Source organism: Carassius auratus, chromosome 8, assembly GCF_003368295.1.
Source record: "Carassius auratus strain Wakin chromosome 8, ASM336829v1, whole genome shotgun sequence".
Lineage (NCBI taxonomy): Eukaryota > Metazoa > Chordata > Actinopteri > Cypriniformes > Cyprinidae > Carassius > Carassius auratus.
This window is the reverse complement of record NC_039250.1, coordinates 4139686-4164613: the sequence shown is the minus strand read 5'-3', so window position 1 is coordinate 4164613 and position 24928 is coordinate 4139686. Positions and strand designations below refer to the sequence as shown.

The 24928-nt window shown below is 39.9% G+C and overlaps 1 pseudogene; it reads left to right on the top strand.

Annotated features, from left to right (window-relative positions):
• Window positions 1–24928, top strand: part of LOC113107014 (plexin-B3-like) — a 65700-nt pseudogene that overhangs the window by 24324 nt on the left and 16448 nt on the right.

The following is a 24928-nucleotide window of genomic DNA, read 5'->3' as shown; positions in this document are numbered from 1 at the left end:
TCTGTTGTGGGCCCAGTCCTTGGCTCCAGGAGTGTAAACAGACAACTGTTGGGTGCTGCACTTCCTGCCAAAACTTCTTATGTGAACATACGCTCCGAGCCCATTCCTCCAAACTTGGCCCTCCGCAGTCGGAAGCACGCTGCTATTTCGAATTCCCTTCGGTTTTATTTTAAAGCAATTGTAATTAAATGCATGCCAATTTTCATCTTATTGCTTACCGCATCTCTTCTTCGCTTTCCTCCCCCTCGCTTTATTATTTCAGGGATGCGTCCATTTTTGTTCCACCTGCCAATAATGGTTTCCACCCACCGCCGCGCAGATTTCCCCCCAATTACTGCATGTCACCCTTTCACCCCACGGCCCCCTCCTTCCCTCCCTCTCGGCCCATTCATTACGCTCAGCCTGCATCGGTCTCTCTCCCTCTCACTCAGTCTTTCTCTGGTCACTCTGTCCGTCGTCTTCCCCTCTTTGTGTGCTGGATTAATATTTTATGAGCTCCTTGATGACGGGTGTTCACTGCTGGGCAAACAGCCCCAGCTGAGCCCCCCCAGTCTCCCCGCATGCTTGCTCATCAGTAAACCCGCTGGGGAGCCCTTCTCTCTCAACTCTCTCCCCTTCACTGACTCTCTTGCTCTTTCTATCGCTTTCTTCTCCAGCTCTGACTAAATACAATGAGCCGTTATCATTTCTTTGCTGTGTCAAGGAGATTTTGTGCTTTTGTGTGAGGCATGGTTGTTATAGTTAACAAAAACTAAAACCATAAAAAAAAAAAAACATAAACTGTATAAAATTAAATAAAATAGAAATAACTTGTTTTATTTGAGCCAGTTACCATGGAAACATTTCTTATATTCATTTATTTTAACAAAAAAACTAATTAATAAAAACTAACTATATAGACATACATAATGAAGAAAAAAACATTAATTTCTGCTTTGCCAAGGTGACAGTTGTTTAGTTTAAATAAATGTACTAAAATAACTAAAACGAAGAAAAAAAACAGATATATGTTTAAAAAAAAAAATTATAATATATGACGACACACAATAAAATTAGAAAAACATTCAAATTGTAATCAAAGCAAAAAAAGTAAATGCATAAATATTTTTTTATTCTCATTTTCATTTAGTTTAACTTGACATACTAAAAGTAAATACAGTATTAGATTAAATTTATTAAATATGTAGACATTTAAAAATGAACAAAAATATAAAAATTACTAAAATGACTATGAATTAAATCAAATAAAAAATATTAAAGACTGTAAATCAGTCATACGAAATAACACCAAGTAAACTTTATTGTATTGTTAGCAGATTTCAGAGCAATGGATAAAGACAAAACCCAGTTCTTGCAGGAAATTACAGTGACATGTTGTAGACAGTCACAAAAACTAAAAAGACCATGGTAAATATGGACAAAAAAATTTGTAAGTACTGTATAAAACACACACACACACACACACACACACACACACACACACACACACACACACACACACACACACATTCATACAGTACTGCACTACAGTTATGTAATACGAAATTATACAAGGCCCGGTTTAGATTCACATCTGATTCTAGTTGATTTCTTCTTGATGGAAAAAAAAGGTGTATGTGTGTATGTTGCACTTATGATTTTCCCTTTAGTATCTTAAAATGCATCCCTTTTTTAAAACACTTGTAGGCTGACACCGTGGGAAATGTCACAGTTGGGTGACATTTAACAAATAAAGGCCAGCGGATGGCGAAGGATCTATTAAAGACGGTGCGTTTGAGAAATCTGCATTCGTTTCAATTGGTATTGTGTGAACCCGACAGTATCCGTGTCAAAACTCGGTGCAACTGAAACAAACGGGTGTCAAACCCCATCTGCTCTCTCCAGCTGCAGCGCGGAGAGGCGTGTCCCTGCCTCCCCCCGCAACACCCCAAATCCACCCGACATGTGCCTTTAAATGCAGCGTGCTTCAGTTCATGCCCGAATGCCAGCATTAAATATTAAGGGGAGGTACTGCAGACTTAAGTGGTGATTTTGGGTGGATTAAAAATTTTGGTTGGATTTAATTTTGATTCTCTGACATGTTACTTGAGCTAAAATGTTACAAAAATGTATTACATTAGAACTGGTTAGCAGCCTATATTTAAGAAACCGTTAATATACAGATGTTCCATATATTTTCACATGCACAGGCCACTAATTTTAAATATTGCTTCTTAAAGGATAATTCTCATAATTCTTAAATGGGTTTTTGAAAAAATGCATGTTCATATCCAAATGTGTTCCTAAATATGTTGTATAATAAATCTTTTGAAAAATGTTGTGATGGTTTCTGTGGGATCTAAATCACTTTTGATAAATGCAGATTTGTATTATTATTATTCTTAATTTGCATTTTTATTAAAGGAGCTGTTAATGATTTAATTTCAGCCATTCTTCTAACTTCAGACCAAAGCACTCTCCCTCCGCCCTCAAATTGATTGACAGGCACAGAGTGTTTTTGATTGATTACATTTTCTAACTGGCAAAATATCACTCAATAGTATAATCATTTCAGTGATATCCGTCAGATAATACTGTGTCATTATGTGTGATACTCCTTAAAAACGATTAGAGCACCTTTAATGAAAAGGAAAACGCATTAACACAGAGTATCAATAAGCACAATAAATACTGTGAGGGGAAAGTCAGTAATGCTGATGATGATACAAATAATATTTAAATGTAATAATCATAAATAAGATAATAAAATTAAATGCTTTGTATTGCCTCATCAACAACAACAAAACAAGTAATGTAAGAAACCTAAAATGCAGATATAAAAGCAAAATGTTTTGTCTGTGTTCACCTGTAGTATCTCCCTCACGTAAGGACAAGCCCCGCCCACTCCACAAGCGCTTTGCTTCATGACGTTCGGAGAGTCCCGCCCACTCCCCCAGAGCCGCTCGCGCTGCTCGCTGGAGTCTGAGCCGCTTCACAACAATGTAGCAGACGCATAATGGGATTTACCGGGTTTACTTTAAAACGTTTGGTTTGTTGTTGTTTTAAAAATTAACAAGACTTTCGCTTTGACTTCAAAGGGGATGAAACGCAGTGTCGCTGAATGAAGTGAGTAGCACAGTTCGCTGAGAAACTTTTGTTTTTTTTTTGCGTTTTTGGATACTGAGCGCTGAATCTGTTAATATGTAGATGCTTTGAAAAACACGCGGTGATCATCTTTTGCTGTTTAAAGATTGAAATAAGTACATTTTAGTTAAAAAAAATACTTTGTTTCTGAGGGAAATGTATAGGGTAATGTTACATTAAGGTATTGTGGATGTCAATGGAGAAGTTCTTATGATCTTGGGTTCATTAGATTAACTAGGCTAATGTGATAAGGAATAATGTATTGTTTTCATTTACCTGACAGGAATCTCATTTAGTATTTCATAACTTACCATCAGAGCACTGAACTTAATGCATCTTTGTGTTCAGCTCGATGTTCAGTATGTTCTGTTTATATTTAATAACCTTTCAGAAGGTTGACAGACCTCTGAGAGTATTCATTGATTTTTGCTCTTGCATTCTGTTTCAAGCTCTAACAAGCTTCACTTTGATAGAAAAAAAAGAAACATGAAAAGCACAATCTTTTTTTAAGTGTCTAAGTGTAGTTTGCAAACATTTTTAAACTAAATGGGAATTGCTGTCTTAATTACATTTGTTATTTAATGCCTTTCATTTTTCTTTAATTGTTTCCATTCAACTCTGTTTATAAAACTTGAATGGGACTGATTTAGTCTGTCAATGTAGATAAATGATATCACATCAATGTCATTGCATCTGAAATAACATTATCAGACAGCTGCATTGACATCCTAATCTCCAATTAATTCATGGAGACTAGTCCAAGACCTCAAATGCCACGCTAACCTGTTGTGGAGTGGATCTAATGTATTCAGGCTTAATTAGAAGATAACTAGATGTTTAATCACATATTTACTCAGTGGTTTCCAGCCTCTGTATCAGCAGCTTGCGGTTATTGTACTATTCCTCTGGGAGGTGTGGCGTGCCACTCTAGGAGTCGCGCTCGGGATTGTGTCTTTTCAGCGAGCCATACCAAGTTTCATGAAACCCGAGCATCTCTTTTCACGCTTTCTTTCTTTTTTCACGCACTCCCCCCGTTGTTATGACTCCATTGTCTCCTTTCTAAACGCCTCCTCCCTTTTAGTCCCTGAGGAGTGGTGGGTTTCACCTTGCGTTCAGCATATGGGGGGTGTAATTTGCTGCTCGTGTTGACATTCTTTTATTGTTTCGTGTTCCCGGTATCCACAAACAAGTTTTTCCTCCCTTTGGTCTCTAATTTGAAATTGCACTCCTGCGAATTTGCATTTTCTTTCCCTCTTCAAAGGCAGTCCTTATCTTGTAAAATGTTTGGCTTGTAAATGCTTTAGGGAACCTTCATTCAAAGTCATTATTATGCTCCCTGAGCTGGGCAGACAAAACATACAGCTGTGTTTTTTTGTTTTGTTGTTTTCAGCCTTTAAAACAGCTATTAAATAGGGTGTGTAATGTACAAAGTAGCCCGTGAATTTAGTGGCAGCTCCCTTCCTGTCGGTTTCACTGGAGTGAGCCTGTTTATCTGCCCCCATCAAATAATTAGTGTTGCATTTTTATGCACACAGATGCTTGTCAAGCTGGTGATGAAAGCAGTGTGGGCCGCTTGCGAAGTGAGAGAGTCTGCCGGTGTGAAAATGAGAGCCGAGGGTGAAACCTAATAATCATCATCATACGGTTGATGGTTCCAGAACTGTTTTTAAAATTCACAGAGAGTAGATGCACTTCTCACACTCATCCAGCTTATGAATATAGATGTGCACCTTTCTAACCTGCCAGAACTGTTGAATTCAATCAGCGTCAAATTGAAATGGCACTTAAAAAAAAAAAGGTTTACTGTGATTACCTGTAGGTTGCATTCAAAAGAGCCACATTTTCCTGCAGTTTCACAGAGTTCGCCTTTGATAGAAGCCTGCTTGAGCATCATCATATCTCCCATTGTGGCCATTACTGCTCATTACCATCAAAATAAGATGTCATCATATTTGTTTGTTCAGAGAGGTGATAATTACAGGGAGCCTTAGATGATTGGTTGCCTGACTCACTCGGTTCAACCGCGGCCGTGTTTTCTCCAGTTAAAAATTCCTGCAGGACCTAAACGGCACTGCTAACCTCTTGCTCTCCTTGCCAAAACGCCCTGATGATATCAGATATCTAGCAGCATGCGTGAAATATGCACAAAATATTCATGAGCTCGGTTGGAGAGTATAAAGCAGCGATGAGCAGAGGAGGCTTTGCTGGAAACAGAGGACAGATTGCAACAGAGATATAAAGATAGTTGAGTTAGCGCGGCGGGAGGGAGAAAAGATTGAGTAAATACGAAGCGGCGAGTCTTTTCTATAAAATATTAGGGGCCCGAGTAGCATACAACTGTCAGAGATGAAATATGCACGAGGTTACTTTACTAATCGGCATATTTTATCACACTCCCGCTCTGTGTTCTTCAAACAGCCAGATGCGTTCTCTGTTGGTTTTTTGCCGTTCTCTTCTTTTTTTCAATTTTCCCCACCTTCTCTCTCTCTAGTTCCATATTTCCCAAAGTATCATCCCCTCCTGCTTGGGCGTAGAGTATGGAAATGAGAACTTGCCCACCCTCCCTCCACACAGAGGTGGTGATTAACCACTGCACACCCCAGGCACACACACACACTCACAAACTCTCTTGCACGCTCACGATCACACCCACACACACACACTTGGTGTGCTGACACTTTCATGCCTGGCATCAAAGAGACTTGTAAATCCCAGTCACTCTCACTCTCGGTACGCATTCAAAGAGCCAACACTGTAATAATCAGCGGCAGCTCTGCGATGTGCCCATCTCCACCAGACATGATGCGTGTTGTGAGATGCTTTGTCTTTGTCTCGCACTGAATTTCCAGGTTTATTTCCACCCTGACACCTGCGTAAGCATGGCACAGTCTCACCTGCTGCGACAACCCCACCAATCTGTGCCCGATCTGCTTTGTGTGATGCGTTGCAAATGTGATCTTACCTTTTGAGAACTTAAGTCAAAAATGGCTTGCTTTTTTAATCAAGCTTTTAAATGGTGTGGTAATTAAAGGCATATATGATAATTCGATCAGCATTTAATGACTTTGATGACTTTCCTTCATCTGTAGAACATAGAAGATATTTTGAAGTCTTTTGAAATCAAGTCTTTTTTGATTAATATATGCACAGACAAAAGGTACAAAAGCTGTGAATGGAGCGGTAACCTTTCAAAAGGTCTACCTTTGTACCATATTTACCCCTTAATGGTGCATATTAGTAGAACATATCAGTAACTAAGGTTTACATATTTGTAACTAAACGGTACATATTAGTAACTTTTGAAAGGGCACCACCCCAGTGACAGCTTTTGTACCTTTTTTTTCCTGAGAGTGTACAATGCAAGTCAGTAGACTCCAATTTAATTGTTTTTCAAAATATCTTTAGTAACACTTACTATAACGTTCCTACATTAGTTAACATGAACTAACAATGATTAATACTTCTAAAGCATTTATTTATCTTAGTCACTGTTGATTTCAACATTTACCAATACATTATTCAAATCAAAAGTTGTATCTGTTAATATTAATTAATGGACCTGAGCTGACATGAACTGTAGCTAAATACTGTACCAGATGTATGTTAGTTTTGCATTAACCAATGAGACCTATTTGTAAAGTGTTACCTTGTCATCTTTTGTGTTCTGCAGTATAAAATAAATCATGCATGTTTAGTGCAACATAAAAGTGAGTAAGTGCTGACAGAATGTATATTTTGGCTGGACTATCCAGTTAATTTACTACATGCTACTTGCATTGTCTTATGAAATCAGACACTTTTTAGATGCTTTATGAGTTCATTTAAATGATGAGAGATGTTTTGACGAGATGCAGTGGTGCATGTCGCAAGATGCTTTGTGTCACATCAGATTTCCAGGTTAATTTCCACTCAAAATCTTGCTGCCCCCACCTGCTGTGACCACTCACCCGACCTACGCCCTCTTTGTGTGGAACATACAGACTCGAATGTGAAGCCAACTTCTCATCTGAGAAGTTCACACCACAAGGAAATGATCCAATTAGTCACAAATGTCATGACTTGCTTATTTTTATCAAGCTTTTCTAGAAGGGCGTGATAAGCATTCATGAATTTGAATGCATCTGCTTGTACATGCAGAACTTTGCATGAACACTCCATTAGATTGAAGGATGTAACCAAGTGTTCAGTTTTGGGGGGGAATTGTGAAGTCATTTAAAAATCAATATTGATCAGTCGACATCTCTAAATACTTTAGGGATGCATCTTTAAGGTCAATGGTAGTTGTGCCCACCAAAACCTAAGTATTGCAGCCAGACTATATTGTCTCCGTCAGTTCAGACAGCAGTTCAGACTGCTTTAAATTAGCGGAGACGTTTTGTCAGATGTCAAGCCTGCCGAAGCGATTTCTTCCTCTGATAGCGCAAGCACACAGCATGGGTGGGGTTCGTATGTCTGTCTGTTGGCTCACCCCCATTGAGGAATCTTGGCCTCTGAAGCTCATCCCATTTTTTTTTAACACACACACAGAGGCTCACTCTTTTTTTTGGGATGCGCCAGTTGCATGCTTTGTGTGATGTCCTTCATTTTTTGTGGGGTTTGTCTGTGTGGAAAGTGTGTCTGTCTGGAAGAATTGTGTGTACTAATAAGCTTTGTGTCTGATATTGTGTTTTGTGTATTATGCATTCAGCAAAGAAATTAGACACACATGCACACTATAATTACTAGCGTGTCTCTTTCTAGAGGTAATGAGTGTTGAGTGAGCGTAGCAACCTAGTAAGTATGTGCTTTGTTTTAATATGCTGCTGTGCAGCAGTGGAAGTTTACATAGATTGTGAATGTACACACATACACACACTAAAGAAAGGGACGGCACAAGCTGTTCCTGCAAGGGACAATGGTCAGCCTGCAATCAAAATGGCTATCCATAAATTGGTTTGCACCTTTCAGGTTGATAAACTATGCTATCCCCTATTTAAAATGTTTACATATTGCAAAAGCTGTTATTAGCAATATGCATTAAGTATAATAGCTATTTGTATGGTTTTGCAATAGTTTGCTGCAAAACCAACTTCTATTTATTTCCTCCCTTTGTCAAGTCCCAGTTCTTTGTGTGTGCGTGTGTAAGGCAGAGCTCGTCTCCAATATATATCCCAAGCTTTTTCACAAAGGCAGTAGCTATTCCTCTTTCCTAGTGAATAGGGAGTGTATTCTCACTCGCTCCCATGATGCCCCGAAACAGTTATTACCATTTAAGTCGAAAAATGGAGATGAATGCTGATGCTGCAAAAGCTCAACCTAATTCAAGCTGTGAAATTGCCTGTTTTGACAGTATAAGAGACCTCCTGCATGCTCCATTTTAGCACACTTTTGTTCTGTGCCATTCTCACCCTGTCTGCTGCTGTTAGGTGGATCTGTGTAGGAATGGTTGCACCCTGGGTGGGATTCAATCGCAAGCTCTCCGTTTTGCTTCTGTTTGCCACTCTCGGTTAGATTTTCAGTGAGGATACGGTGGTGGTGACACACCCTCTAACTATTAAAAGGCTCTAGGGCTGTAAACGCCTCACTGATTTATTCATGTAAGACTGATACATGTAGCATTTATACATTGTCCTTTTTGATACCACTGTGATATCCTAGTTTTTATCTTAATTTTAAACCAGCAAAAATAGTCAGAATTTGGAATGTCATAAGCATTTCCCGACCTCTTTCTGACTGTAGAGTTCATTAGACTGCTTTTGTTACTGTACCCTTAAGACTGCTAAATATAAATGACCTCTGTTATGATTCATAGGTGTTCCTGTAGGTCAAACAATGGAGCATGATTGTTAGCAAAGACAACAGCAGGAATTCGATTCCCAGGCAATGCATCAGCCAAAAAAAGTATGACTTGAATTCAGTGTACATCAGTTTGGAAAAAAGCATGAGCTGTAAATGTAAATATAGAGATTTGCTGACTTTGTTTACTGGCTTTGTTCACATGGTCATTCAAACTGTAGAGGTGTTGATATTTATATAGACTGACATCGTAGCCATGATGAATTCTGCACATGCCAAACTACATTTAGAGGTAGTCAGAAACAAATGTGGAAAACTATAAAAAACTGTCAATTAACCATTGAACTAAAATGAGTTTTAAATTTGATTTGTTGTGTGCAGTTTTAGAAAATATAAATGAGAAAAATAATAAAAAAATGAGTAAAAAACACTAACATGACTTTTCGACTAACATCAAAATGTGTCATAGCCTATATTGAACTTAATTTTTAATAAAAGATCAAGGGGAAATGTAATTTATTTTTTCATAATATGACCACTTGAAAAAGTGCTCTAAAATGCTTTTTTTTGTGCTTACTGGGGAATATCTAAGCATGTCAGCTTGTTATCAAAAGTGTTTTTTTCCACTCTGAATGCAAGTCAGCATCATTTAGATATTCCAGATCCTGTTGTGCAAGAACTTGGCCAAACTGGTCATGACAAAGGATAAAACAAATCATCTGGCAGTCTGTAGGCTCTCTGAGCTCGTTCCTTTTGATCATGTTCATTAAACGTGGATAGCATGAGTCCTTAAGCAAGGTAGACAAGAGACACCGTACAAAGCGATGTTCAGCTTTCAGCTTTCATAAACAAGGTGGCGCATGAACTCTCCAATCCAAAGCCTAATTGAAAAGAAGTGGCTAATCTCAGCAGCATGTCAAACTGTCCTTTTCTCACCCACCAACCCTTTGAAGGTGGAGACGAGGTAAAATGTTATGCATACTGATAGACTCTAGCTTCTCTGGAATTTTTTTTCCCCTCCTCTCCTTTGCTCCTTCTCTTCATCTCTCATATACTAGGCCCTCAAGACTTCTTGGCTGCTGTGATATGAATTAAAGATGAATCTTTCTTTTCCCTCTATAACTTTCTTGCTCAGAGACTCCGTGTCCTCTGATACTTTTTCTCCTTCAAAAATGGAATCGTGTTTGGCGTACTGGCAGAAATTAGTCAAGCCTCTATCTAGACTTGACTTGAAGGCAAGTGTAACTATTACTATTGCTCATACTTGGGCTTAGGGATTTGAATGAACTCCTAACCTTAAATATTATACCTTGGTGTGTAACTCATCTCGCACTACTTGTGCTATGGATGTGAATGATGGCTCAAATTGTGTGTCTTAATGAGAAGAGTTGTGCTGTGTGGAGTTCAATTTAGTTCTGAAAAGAGAGCAAATTAATATGTGTAAATTAGGGCTGTGCGATATTTAAGATAAATACGATATGCGATACCTTGTTAAAAATGCGATATTCGATATGTGATAGTGTGTAAAATCAATTTCAATTATATTTGAAAATATTGAAAGTTTTAAAATGATATATAAGCAAATTGTTTCATATTCTTTCTTGGAAAAGAAAGAATCACTATAGTTTCTGAAAGTGACCAGCAGTGCTTTAGCATTACATAAAAAGTAATGTCACAAATCAGAAAATGAAATTTTAACATCAGTGTGAACATACAAACAAAAAGATGTATGACACTAATTTTATATCATTGTAACTTTGCTTTCCATACACTTTAAGCACTTCTTCATATACCACAGCAACAACTATAGTCTTGGAAAGTTCAAACATGATTAAAGGCAAGTGAACAGTCAGGAAAAAGAAAGAAAAAGAAAAAAAGTTATACACAACCATAGATAAAACAGTATTATTCAGGTACAGAAATGTTATAATTAAGTGTTCGCTGTATGAATTAAATTTAGATTAGTCTTCGTTATAGCTGTTTTGTTGTTTGATTAACATTAGTGACATATTCAGCAGCACGTATTTATAGGCTGCTGCCACTTTAAATCCGACTACACGGATCCATTATAATGAAACGCATCTGATTTCTTACAGCTGTTTATATTCATTTAAAACATAACCCACTGTGTTTGAGGGATAATCGTCGAGACTGTAGTTCTGTGGGTATGTGTCTGTTCAAACATGAGGAGATGCGAAAGATAAATCAACTCTGTGTTCGAACACCATCTGAAATGTGTGCGTGCGTGTGCTTCAGATGTGAGACAGACCACAAGGCGAGATGGCAAGGTGTAGTTTTCTGCAACTTATAGCACTTAACTCTTTTTAACATCAAGCAATTCTCTGCTATATGCGTCAAACTAAAACGTTGACCTTTTGCAACGGTTTGATTCAAGTAGCCTATTATTACAATTATTCAAATATCGCACACCTTTGCAATATCCATATTGCGATATTTACATGTGCGATATTTCGATAATTTTTATATATCGTGCAGCCCTAGTGAAAATTATAGAGCAAGTCGTTGCAGAATTAATGTAAATTTTCTGGTCAGGCTGGTCTGTTGTCTAGTTTTAGATGAGTTTTTTTGGGGCATTTATTTTTGCTGGTCAGACTGGGAAGCACACTTGCCATTTAACTCCAGATAAACCAGCTAAGACCAGCTCAGGTCAAACCACAAAACTATTATATCCTTGTTCAAGGTTTTTTCGTTTTCTTTAGAAAGTATGTAGGTTTTTGTCTTGGGCCACCTAGCAGCCATATAACATCAAGCTAAAAACTGTGAAAGCTTTGCAATTGCATATTAACTCCCTGGCAACCACCCAGAATATCCTAGCAACTACATCCCAACAAGTAAAAAACAAAACAAAAAGAAACTGAACTGAATATGTAGCAATAGCAACGCATTATGGCATTGTGTTCTGCATGGGATGCACCACACGTTTTCTGAAGACAATGGAAATCTAGGTGTTATTGCATCAGATGATTCTTTATTTTCTCTCAGTTTTGTTCAGAGGTTGATAACTGAATCTAACAGCTGACGCTTGTGACTTTCGAGTGGTTGATTAAAGCGGTGTCTGTTTTCTCAGTTTCATCAGTAAAACAAGAAAGGCAACTGCTACAGGCATCATGCATAATTTAGCACCTAACTTCTTCACATCTCTATTACTTTTTATCAGTGCGCTCAAATTTTTCCACACACTTTCTCTCTCTCTTTCTGTTTCACAACTTACCCTCTTCCTCTCTTTCCTGTCTCTCTATCTCAAGTCTCGATAATTCTGAGGAACACACCATGTGTTCTCATGTCATCTTATGACAGTCAGGATCGGCCAGTAAACAGTGAGTCAGACACCCCGAGGCTGACACAAACACCAGCAAAGGATTTTAATCATAACAGGAACCTGCGTCTGGCGCACTTTGGTACATTTTATCAGCCGCATATCAGTCTTGCATATATACTGCTCGTCAGCTGGCGTTCTGACTTTTCTGAAGTAAACTCCAGTGTTATTGCATGTTTCTTGGTCTCAGACGCGTCTTTTATTGCACTTGACCAAAGCCTGGCAGTCTCACTCAAGCATCCTTCACTGCCTGACTGTGTGAAGGTGGCAGGACTTTGAAGAACAAAAGAAAGTGTTTGAAGACTATAGTCTTTGTGCTGCATGGTGATGTTCAGCAGTAGGTATTCTCTGTGGTGTTTTTCTGTTAACTTAACATTTGTCTTCTCTCTCTCTTTTTCCCTCTCTCTTACTCTTTCTTTTTCTAAATCTTTCTCTTTCTCTCTCTCTATCACCGATCTGAATCACCTCTACTCACTGGTTTCCGCTAACACTGACTATCTTGCTTTGCCTTCTGACTCTCTTCCTTCCTTTTTCATGCGTTACTCAACTTTCCATGCCCTTCTCTCTCTTCCTTACTGTCCTCTCCTGGATGTTTGCTTCCTCCCCATAACTTCCTTCATGCACGTTGCCTCCACTTTTTTTGACTTTGCTGACTAACTTCTTTCCCTGTTGTTTACATTCTCACCCTGCCCCTCCATTTTGAATTCTCTTTCTTCATGCATGCTTCTTCTCAACCTGCCCTCTCTCTCTTACTCTCTTCTTGATCTCTATCTCTTTCAGCAGGTGAGGGGGTGCCATGCCAGCTGCTGCTCCCCTGTTGCTGCTCCTCGCCATCTTGTGGTGGCCTCTGGTACTGCCTCTGGCCCCCGGTCATCTTCAGAGCCCCCCTACATTCATCACCCTGAATGACTCCCGCCTCAATCATCTCCTGCTCGACAACCATTCAGGCCACATCTATGTGGGGGCGGTCAATGTGCTCTATCACCTCTCCCCAGACTTGCAGCTGCTCTCCTGGGGCAAAACAGGGCCTAAACTGGACAGCCCGGACTGCCTACCCCCCATTGTCTCCACCGAATGCACCCAGGCAGAAACCACAGATAACACCAACAAGCTTCTGTTGCTGGAAAAAGTCAATGAAAGTAAACCACTCAGCCTGATCGTGTGTGGGACGGTCCTGCAGGGGATCTGCGAGAAGCGAAGCTTGGAGAACGTCTCTAAGGTGCTGTACAAGACCGACAACCCTGTGGACACGCAGTACGTGGCAGCAAACGACCCTCGAGTGTCCACGGTTGGTGTGGTGGTGCAGCAGAAAAATGTTCTGCTTATGCTTGTTGGGCGGGGCTACACCAGTAAAGGACCTGGTGGGATCCCGCCAATCACGATGCGACGCTTAACCCCAGTTTCCCAAAACTCTGCACCAGCATTTTCCCATGAAGAACTTGGAAAGCTGGTTGTCGGGAGCTATTCTGAATACAACAACCACTTTGTGAAGGCTTTTCCTCACAACAACTATGTCTATTTTGTGTTCTCTCGGCGCGATGTGTGGGGCAAACGAGAGTATCGGACATACGTTTCAAGACTCTGTGAAGGAGACCCCAATTTCTACTCTTATGTGGAGGTGCCGCTTTCCTGCGGTGGAGGATACAATCTGGCACAGGCCGCTGTACTTGGCTATCACCGGGAACAACCCACACTGTTTGTGGCTATGGCCATGGGGCAGGCATCGACTCCCACACCCACAGACCGGTCGGCTCTTTGTGTGTATAAGGTGGAGGAGCTGGATAAAGCCCTGCATGGCGCCCAGCTACTGTGTTATTCACAGGAGGGCAAAGATGCCAGCAACCAGGAGAAGGCGTATATAGAGTACGAAGTGTCCTCCAAGTGTCTGAAGCTCCCGCAGGTAAGTTGTTGGCCTGTTTTTGCAGTCATTCCTCAAAGAGGATGTTGTTCTCAAAGGGCTTTTGATGTGCCAACTGATCCAACTGATTTTTTTTTTCAGGCTGTAGTTCTCTAAACCCCTTCCACCATTCATAATCTGTTCCGCTTTAGACCCCCTCCCCCCAAATAACAGCATAATTCCAACATTAGGCAATAAGGTTTTTTGGTATCTGCTTACATTGGCAGTCTCAGGCAGTTGTACCCACCTACCTCAACATGGGTTCAAAAGACTTTCCTTTAGCAGACGGAGGGAGTGGCTCCATGAATGTAGCAGCTTTTTAATGAGGGTTAAATCCTTGGCTAAAGAGCAATAAGTAGGAATATAGCTCAGGGAAGCAACAAGATACCAGCCCATTAGCCATGTCGTGTAAGACAGCATGGTGTGTGGTTTCAGATTTTGCGACAGGGGTGTAAGTCTGGCCTAGTGGCAGCTGCCTCAGTGCTGACACAGATTAGTGTCCAGCTGCCTGCGCCAGTGCTAATCCGCATGGCATAACCGATGCAGTGCAAATTAACAAAACATTTATTCCGTAATTTTGTGTATAGTGTGGTTTGTGTAATTTATGGTTTGTTTTAAGTATGTCAAATGAGTACTGGAGAATTTCTCAGAGCATAATCTAAAGAGTTTTTGTCTGAGAGTGAAGGAATGGGAGGGAAGGAGGTACAGGGAGTAATGGATAATGTTCTATTAATGTGTCTGTTGCGGTGTGGAAGTGGGTATTGGGTATTAGTACGAGCGTGGGAATGAAAAGGAGTGGTGTCTGTGTGTGTAGCCTCTGGGAGGTGGTTAAATCCAGCTTAACACCGCAGCTGGTTTGAGTTCTTTTGACCCAAATCCTCTCTGGTCTCACCAACCCAGTGACCAACACACACAGAAGCCCACTGAACCTCTGACCTCAATAACGTCATCTTTTAATCTGTACGTTTCACTGTAACTAATATATGACTTTTGTCTGTTAGTGAGCTAGTCATGAAAGTAAAAAAATAAAAATACAGATATTGCTGATATTATGCAAATCAGTGTTAGACCAAGTTTATAATAATTTAAACATTTACTTTATACTGTTCCAAAGATGTGTCTTAGAATTTTTAAAGCTTGTATTGGTTGTTTTTTTCCCCAAGCATTGAAATTTATGGGGACAACAGACCGGAATAACTTAAATTTTGATCCTCACACAACATTATCATATTAAGAAGACTTGTAATATAACACGGGACTCATATTGATTACTTTTTTAAGGTTAAATGCTTCAATCTCAGTTCATTTAATTGCATGGAAAAAAGCTACATTTCTGCTTATATGCACAATATCCTGGAAGAGAATTCATTTTGACTTATCAGACATGATGTTCATGTTGCAAATTTAACAGTTATAGCCATCTCAATAATTTATAGGAAGTACTGCAGAATGGATGGCTGTTATCTTGTTCCCAAAGCAGTAGGTGTGCATGATGTTTGTATATTTGACCTCCTTTGACTTCAATAGTGTGCTAGTGTTCTCTGTCCTGTGTGGCCACTCCCCTTGGTCTGTTAGCTGAGGTATTGTGTCTGTCCGTCCACTGGCAGCTGCATTTCCAGAATAGCATTAGGTCAAAACACAGACCGGCGGCTGGCTCCACTGAGAGTGCATCTAAAAATCATTCCCAGCCATGTGTAGATGATGGGTTGGGTTTGACAGACACCATAATAAAAGCAGCTTAGATTTTTTAGTATTGATTTTTTTTATGCACACAGCAAGGACAGGATGTTTCTGCCATTATCCAAATGTTCATAGTTGACTTTGGAAACGTTTGTACTCATCCAGTTTTTAGAGCTCTGATTTAATATTCTACTCGCATTTTTGGATATTAATTGTTCATAATGTGTTGTCTCTCAGGGTTTTTGTCTCGGTATTGTAAGCATGTGGGCACAAAGCTGTCTGTCTATGTAATTAGCTTGAACCTCATTATTTCCAAAACATTTAACATTAATTAATTCCTAAATTGTTTATATCTATCGTTTGACTGAATTCCAAGTACAGCTTATATTAGAAATTTGCATGCCATTGCACGTAAACTACCAGTCAAAAGTACTGACACGCCTTTTTATTTATTATAAAGGTTCCATATCTTATTCCATATCAAGTCATTAAAACTATATATATGAAAAAAAATCAGCTCTTGTGTTTGAGTATCTTGCTGTCTATATTCCAGCTCTGCAGACTCCAGAAATTCTTTCAGCCAACATAATGAGGCGCATCCTTGGATGCTTTTTAAAATTATTGAAGGAGTATTGTGTGCTGGGCATTTTCTGGCAGCTTTTCTTTCACTTTACAGTCAGACTTGTCTAATAAATGTTCAGTTTTATATTCAAACCTAGGCTATTTCATGAATTCAAACATAAGCGTTTAAATCTGATGGTTTTGCAGATTGAAGGGTCCAGACTTTTGACTGGTAGTGTGGGTTAATGTAGTGCAACTCTCTCCCAATAATTTCCTCACTACTGTCACTGTCAGTAAAAGTAGGCAGAAATTGAGTCCTCTGTGCAGTAAATAAAGTTGTCTGCCGTGGCATTTAATCGGTTTATGGGTTGGGTATCGAGAATGGGTTCTTATTCAGAACCGGTATGTATAAATATTCTGGAACTGAGTGGTTTTCATGACATTCGGCTCCGTTTACAGTCTGCATTCTTCCACTAATGCAGACAGAGCACCGTTCTTAAACCGTACTGACAGTGTTTTCATGCACCATTGCTGCACCACTATTGATTCTAAAGTGCCAAAATATCACACTTTAGCCAAGCTGTGAGGTTGCAGCTTGAATTTAATATGAAGAATTCCATACCGTTCCCATGCCTAATTATTTTCCATTTGTAATAATCATGAACTATGTATGATAAATATATTTGATGATGGATATAGGTAATGTGATGTTTTTGGGGTTGTGCAGGACTCGCTGAAAGAGTATCCATGTGGAGGTGAACACACACCCAGTCCCATTGCCAGCGCCATTGCTCTTGATGCCACACCAGCTTTCATCTGGACTCCTTCCATCACTGCTGTCACAACAGCGACTGAAGTTGGCCACACCATAGTACTGCTAGGAGACAAAAGTGGAAGGCTGCACAAGGTATGGCTTACTGTTACCTGTTATTGGCCATGCAAAACATGCTGTTTTTTCATCTTGCATCATGCATTAATGGCACTAAACCTGAAATTGTTGTGTTAGCAGCACAAATCCTTAACCATTAAAGGCCCACCATCCATCACTGAAGCATAATGGAAAAAATCAGCATGAACAACTGAATTTTAAAGGCTGTTTACCATCATTAAAGACTCCTTTATTGAAAAGCAAACACATGGAGTAATCATAATCTGTCATTAAGCACTAACACTCCAGTAATGAGCAAACCACCCTACAGCAGCATGGTAATATTATGTTATTAAAATCGGTTGCTTAAGTCAGAGTTCAGATAGTGTGTTATATTATTTATCAGGATAAAGTTTTGGGGAGGTATTATAGTGAGTTTTTGCTGCCGAAATTGGATTGCAGTTTGGAGACTTTTGTATCCTTTGTTTGAGGCCTACAGTTCAAGGCCACTGGAATTGAGACAGTGTATTTGAAGCTCACCTTTCGAAGCAGAAAAACATAAGATGTCACGGTTAGCCTGAACTTGCATTTAAGCTGCTTTTTAAAGGCAGATAGACAAGAGAGTGCATGTATGTCTTTAGCTACTGTGATCTTAGAGGTGGAACAGTGTAGAATTCACTTTATGAGTCATGGAAGGTGAAAAGAAATGCATAATAAGCAACGCTTATACTTGACAAGCTAGGGTTTGGTTTCAGTTACAGTAATAGTCCACCCATTATTCCAAAGCCTGTATTAATTTCTTCCTTCTGTGGAAAAGAATGAAAGATTGAATATCCTTGACGTAGATGTTTTTTATATGACTACAAATCTGTCAAGTGCAATAAAAGTGGTCCATATGAGAAAAATAAGCTACATTTAAGTCGTATTTTACAGAAAATCTTTACTTTTGACAAAGCTCTGAAATGGCATTGAAGTTCAGGTTTAGAAATAGTAATTGATGCCAATTTATACAGTTCAACTTTTTAGTAAATAACAACTATAGGCTTCAGAAGGCTTGGAATAAACCACAAAAGGACAACTAAATGTTTGTGTTGTTATTTTTTGTATGGACTATTCATTTAAGATCCTTCAGGCAAAAGATCCTTGTGCAACATTCATTCAGACTTGGTAAACACATTCAGTTCGCTCTATCACTGTATATTTTTGCCATTTTTAGGGGGGAATATATTTTGATCTGCCAATTTTGCCTACTTTCAATCTGGGAATGTGGGGTATTTACAGCTCGTGGCTGGCCCAGTCTAGCCCGGAGGTGGTGTGATTGTGTGTGTGCATGCAGGAAGGAGTGTGTGTCTGTGTTTGTGTGCGAGCGGCTGCCTCATTAGCATGAGAGGACATGTTCTGAATGCTTATTGAAAGTGCCTTGGGGAGAACCGATCCCGAGGGAGCCGGTCACATGCGGTGCGCTCTGGGTCGGCTGATAGGGGTGGTGGGAGCCGCACTTAGAGTTTTTCATCCTTCAATCCCCTCTGGTGCTGTGTGAAATATTAACGGCGAAACTCTGAAACAGCAGCTTGTTTACCGCCCAAAATTCTCCTCAGGCAGAACTTATCACAGACAGCCCACGGTATCACTTCCCCTGCCTGCAAGATGCTGGAAAACCCACCGGCCTGCTGAGATTGCAACTCGCTGGAGCTTTGTGGCCAGCTTGTGTTTCTTTTGTATATGCATATGTATGTGAAAGCATTGATTAGCGATGCTTGCTTTTGTTCATGCTTTTGAATAAACTACTAATTATAAGTATTCAACTTGAGAGCATAATGTGCTTTGCAGCATTTGTTCTACAGACATGAGTGATACCTTAAATCATGTGCTTTGTTTCGGCACGTTGTGCTTCATGTCACTTTACTTTTATTGCAGGTGTTCTTGCATGCAAATGGTACCGGTACCAAATACGACACAGTGGAGGTGGAGGCAGAGAGTCCCATTAACGCTGACCTGTTGTTGGACTCCACTAAACAGAACGTCTACGTGTTAACTGAAAGAAAGGTATGAGAGACAAACAACCTCCTTTCAACTGTTAGCAACTGAAACAAAGGACATCTGTTACATGCGCACTCTCAAAGGAGAGATTACATGTTTACTTTGACAAACAACATTTGAATGACAGATTTTTTTCTCGAGATGAAAGTCTGGTTTTGTTTTTTGCATTGTCAAGTAATTGCCGGTGGATTCGTCTTGGCAGCCAATCAGAATCGGAGATTGTTTTCACACTGTTCGCTCATGCAAAAGTTGCATCCTCTTGCATTTTCTCAGTCTTCCATGCGAGAACGGTGCTCAGGGCCTCTGATTTGTGTGTGTTTCAGGTTACAAAGCTCCATGTTGCTCAGTGTGAGAAGCATTTAGACTGCCGCTCCTGTCTGTCTAATAGAGATCCCTACTGCGGCTGGTGTTTGCTGGAGGGCAGGTACTTGAGCTCACCTGACTGCTGTTACACATCACTGCCTGCTCTTTCAACACTCCCTTCCCATCAGGCCGCACCCTTCGCCTTACATAAACATTGCATTTAATCCTATGGAGATCATTTGCATAGATCATTTTAGATATATTTATAATTTCTTCAACGACTTCTGCTTCCACAGAACAGCAGTTGTGTTACTGGTTCAACTATTTGTGGTTTTATTAACACCTTTTGTTATGGGATTGTTCTATGGATTATTATGAGCCTATAATTTAATAGTACACTACCATTCAAAGGTTTGGGGACTGTAAGAAATTAATACTTTTATTCAGCAAGGTTGCATTAAAGGGCACCTTTTATGCCCCTTTTTTTTGTAATTGTCCCAAGAATGTGTCTGTGAAGTTTTAACTCAAAATACCCCACAGACAGATCATGTATTATCATATTGAAAATGCCTATTTTGAGTGGAAGCAGAAACACGCTGTATTAGAGCATGTCTTTTTAAATGCAAATGAGCTGCTCCCCGCCCTCTTTTCCAGAATAGGGCTGTGCCTTTACAGCTCGTAACTGCTAATAAAACATCTGTTTGGTTTTGATTATCATGTCTTTAATGCTGAAATCATGCACTTTAAGCAGCAGACCCTTATCTCATGGTTTGTTTGTGTATCAGATGCACACGGAAGATGGACTGTGCAAGGCACGCTCAGCCTCACCACTGGATCTGGAGCTACAGCCGTGAGCGCCAGTGTGTGTCCACAGAGAGTCTACAACCCTCCATCCTGAGCAGAGAAGAGCAGACACTGGTACAAACCCTCATCCCAGATCACCTCCCTCACTCTGCTGTCAAATTATAGTCTGAGGTCTTCACTGCTGCCTATTTTAGCCAAGAGCCGCCCACTTAGACAGGAAGAGACTCCTTGATTGACATGTAACACAGTGCCTAACCGGGAATGATGCGACTAAGGAGAAAGCAGTCAAAGCTATCTCTTCCATTTTTATCAGAGTTTTTATTCTTAAAAAGTCTGCAATAAGCAACATTTTGTCCGTTTTAGGGTTTCATGGTGAAATCTCATTAAACCAAGTCCTGCTCCTCAACTCTATTGTAAACATCGGATAAGCTCAGCTCATATTGGGCCTCTTCAGAGCATTTTCGCTTTTGGTGTGGAAAGACAAACTACTTCTTAAGGAATATTTGTTGCATCCTGACTCCTGGAAAATGTATAAACCCAGCCATTAAGATAAGAGCTTATCATTTTGAGGGGGAAAATATAGATTGTTTTGTTTCTGTGAGAATTGACCAAAATATTGATGCCTCATCTTGCACCAACGTATCCAAATGTTTCTCGAATCAAAGACTTTATAGAGTGCATTTGCATCTGACTACGAATAGTAAATAGATAATAATATGGATATTTAAGGTTGCACTGCAAACTAATAGGCTCTTGGCTATGTTTAAAACAATTTTAAGAGAATTTTGATATGCCCCATCTCGAGTTCTTGCTTCATTTGTAAATGCATCAATACACTTCGCTCAAGGTCTTCAACTGCACAGTAACATTCTTGTAATGTGTCAGGAATTGTAGATTTGCTACAGCACTGAGCAGTTAGCAGCAGATCTGCGCTTATGCAATACTAACAGACGGTTACATACAGTGAAAACCTTGCTCTTAACAAGTAAAGCACAAAATCCTCACCAGCATCCAAACAAAAGTATGGACAATCTCTCTTATTAGTATTCACAAGACTAACCATGGCCTTGCACATTCTTAAAATGGCCATTAAATGTCTGATCTGTTTTTTTCTGCTCTGCTTTCAAGGTCTCTTTCACAGTTCTACAGTTGCCGGTCTTGTCAAAGGATGAGTCTCTATCTTGCGCTTTTGGGAGTTTGGCTGCTCAGCCTGCGGTTGTCCTGGAGAACAGAATCACATGTCAATCACCGGCTCCAGAGCAGCTCCCCCCGAGCCCACCAGGCAACGGTGAGCCACACTGACACCATCACATTGCCAAGACAGTTTTATCCCAGCAACCAACTTGTTGAGCTGAAGGGAATGAAACCCAAACCATCTCTTTTCAAGAGAACATGCTTCTGTTACACTCACAATACTTTTTTCTATCGTGGTTTTATCTAACTGCACAAGCACATGCAGCGATAACTAGTTTCTTAGAATATGTTTGCATGCATATTGTGAATGTGCGATGACATGGATTTGCAGATATTTAAAGACACTTCTGTTGATTTTACTGACATTGAATCTGGGTTACAGGGATTACTTAGACATAGGGTATTAGTTTATCTCCTGTGCAACTAAGATATGTGAGTCTGTCGGCAATATGTATTTAAGCTTATACAGATCCTGACAATGAGTTGAGTATCTCTCTAGCGTATACAGTATAGTATTTACTGTGCAGGGATGGTTAAATCCATGTTAAATATTAAATATGAGTACTCACATTTCAAGGTGGAAAATCTAGGTCAAAACACGAAGTTTGAAATATTGTTTATGATGTCATTTGCTGACAATTTGTTTTTCTGTAGATCACATATCTGTACGAATGGCGCTGAAGTTTGGAGACGTGACCATCTCACATACAAATATCACCTTTTATGATTGTAAAGCACTCGGACGGCTCAATGCAACCTCACCGTAAGCATATATGCACACAAGTTCAAGTAGTTGAACTATGCAACCATGCTTCTACACAACAGTTCACCTTTACAGGAGTAAGCACTAATTTGCATTTATTTCCAGAACCGAAATCTGAACATTGGATTAAGCCAGGTTCAAAATTCTTGTTTCATTTTGTTGATCTATTAAATCAAAGGGATTTTGGATATCTCTCTTTATAACTCCATAAATCATAAATCAGTCTCAGCGATTAGGGTGAAAAATTTGTCAAAAGCTGCAATACGATTATGCTCGGTGCAGCCGTGACTAACATTATAATTTGAGTAGATTTATATATGGCCCCATGTATTGACCGTCCACTAATGAAATACATTTTCACATTAATGGTATCATATGTGATCTGCTGCAGGTGCATGGCGTGTGTTAGCAGTATGTGGCCGTGTCATTGGTGTGTGAAGGATGAGCTCTGCACTCATGATAAGAGCTGCCCTAGTCAGCACGTCATCTATAACAGCAGGGTAAGTGTTGGCCCTCTTATCTCCCCCAGGGCTTTACCCTCTCCTGACCGCTAAATGCAACCATTACAGACAGTCAACGAGGTCACGACCTGTCATAATATGTAGAGCATTATAGTATGTATCTTTCTCTCTCTCTCTCTCTCTCTCTTATATATGTGTGTGTGTGTGTGTGAGGATATACAGTATATGTGTGCGTGTGTATGTATATTACATTTTTTAATTAAATTTAAAAATAAATGTAAATTTAATTTATGCATTTAGCAGACACTTTTATCCAAAGCGACTTACAGTGCATTCAGGCTATAACTTTTTACCTATCATGTGTTCCCGGGGAATTGAACCCCCAACCTTGCACTTGATAGTGCAATGCTCTACCAAATGAGCTACAGGAACACTATGTATATATTAACATACAATAATTTTTTTGTCATGATTGTTGGAAAAATTATAGTGTTTGTCTAAAACACTGTGGCTTAAAACATGCATTCATGTCTAAATTTGGTCCGTTCAATCACATCGCAACTTCCACAGATAATTTGCATTAAACTAAAAATTCTCTTCTTATCTGACCAACCCTTGCCCTCACTGTGTGTGCTTGTGAACAGGAGCAGTCATCGCCCCGTGGGCCCGACTCTTGCCCCTGTGTCTGGGCCCTGCAGAGCTTCCCTCTAGTTCCTGTTGGCTTTGACACCCAGCTCTTACTGCAGGGCAAAAACCTGGACATATTTGAGGTGATGCTCATCTGCCACTTATCATCCCACCCTATCCATTGTGCCTGAGTCAATATGTTGGCCTTGACGTTTCATGGCTGTGCATTTTAAAAGGCCATTACTCCCCGGTGTTCAGGAGGGTCTGGGTGAACTCATTTATGATAATGCATGTGGAATGGGGGAAGGGGGTTGGAGATGCCTCATGATTAGCGTTTGATTGTGTGACATGCCGTGTGGTATTTTAAACAGGATGAGAAAAATTATTCTTGCGTGCTGGTCATCGAAGGCCAGGAGCTGCGCTTGCCAGCCACTTTGAACCGCAGCACAGAGACGGGGACGCATGTGTTCAAGTGTGCCACTCATCAGGTGATATTAATAGCGTAAATTTATTTTTTGCAGCATCAAATTACCCACAGCCGCTGCAGTTAATATAGACTTGTGCATGTGATGTCTGCACTGATAATAGCTGTAATTTATGACACCAGTCAGAAAAACACATGCAATTCAAACATGGATTTGTTGATGGTGCCACACATAATTTGTCTGCATGCACCTGGCTGATTATACATTGATTTTGTGTGTGTGTGTGTGTGTTTAGTTCCAATACTCAGAAAAGCAGTTTGAATATTCAGCTCCTGTTTATCTGCAATGGGGGACGCAGCGTATAGACACAGCACCACATCTCCGCTGTGAGTACCGCGACCATTTCTGCATCTTTCATTCAGTGGCAGTCCTGTGAGCATCTTCAAAAATCATAAAATTAACTCTAATTGTTATCAATGCACTTTCTATTTTGCTTGCGTTAAATGCATGTAAAATATATAATTAAAAAAAAGTTAATAAATATATTTAACAAAAATACTTGTACATCCATCTGGTTGTCATCACAGAATAAAGCCCAGAGGATGATCAGGGTCTCAACATAAAGCTGATATTAAATTATTTTAAATTTAATGAAGTATTATTAAATATACATGTTGTGTATATATGTATACCAGTCGTTTATAAAAACCTGACAGACAGACAATAAACTTCCACCATGTGTAACATCCATTGAATCACCCACAGCAACAAGTGACTCATTGAAGCAGCTCGTAACAGTTTTGTGTCTGTTGTTTGTGAGCTCACTGTGATCCGTGTGTGTCTGTGTAACAGTGCAGCTGTATGACTGCTCAGTGGGACAGTCCGACTGCAGCCAGTGTCGAGCGGTTGCTGCCAATTACGGATGTGTGTGGTGTGTCGGTGAAACCCCCGGGTGTGTGTATAACCAATCCTGTACCAGCCGACCTGCGGACACCTGTCCTGCTCCTATTATTACTGAGGTACACATATGCACGGTCCAAAATTAAACTGTGTGGGTGAATTGAGAAAAT